The sequence below is a fragment of the Diaphorina citri genome, unplaced genomic scaffold, assembly GCF_000475195.1.
Source record: "Diaphorina citri unplaced genomic scaffold, Diaci psyllid genome assembly version 1.1 scaffold78008, whole genome shotgun sequence".
Classification (NCBI taxonomy): domain Eukaryota; kingdom Metazoa; phylum Arthropoda; class Insecta; order Hemiptera; family Psyllidae; genus Diaphorina; species Diaphorina citri.
In genome coordinates, this window is record NW_007455101.1 from 1 (window position 1) to 363 (window position 363).

Sequence of the window (363 nt, forward strand, 5' to 3'; positions counted from 1 at the left end):
TGGTACAGGAATTGGTACCGGAAGTTCTGGCTGCAGGAGTTTTGTTTTCTTGTGATCCTGTGACTGGCAACCCTTGGAATAGTATTCTATCCTGTAACTACGGCCTGGGATTGGTAAGTTAACTAATTCCTACACCATAACATTAGCTCGGATAACAGTAGATCATCCTGTTTCCTCTAGGAGTCTAGACTCCATAAAATAAAGAGTTTTCCTTTTCACTCTCCTTTTGTACCGTTGCGTTGGTTCGTCAAGATATCCAGTTCAACAGAATCAAGTTTAATTTTCTTATTTCCAGTCCGTAGTGGGAGCATCTTGTGATCCAGATACATTCACTCTAGTACGCGACGCTACCAATGATTACAG

At 41.6% G+C, this 363-nt stretch overlaps 1 long non-coding RNA gene across 1 annotated transcript; it reads left to right on the forward strand.

The window, feature by feature from the left end:
• Positions 1–353, forward strand: LOC113473734. The gene is made up of 2 exons (XR_003395629.1): positions 1–113; positions 296–353. It is a non-coding gene; the product is annotated as an uncharacterized LOC113473734 (long non-coding RNA).
• The last annotated feature ends 10 nt before the right edge of the window (positions 354–363 follow it).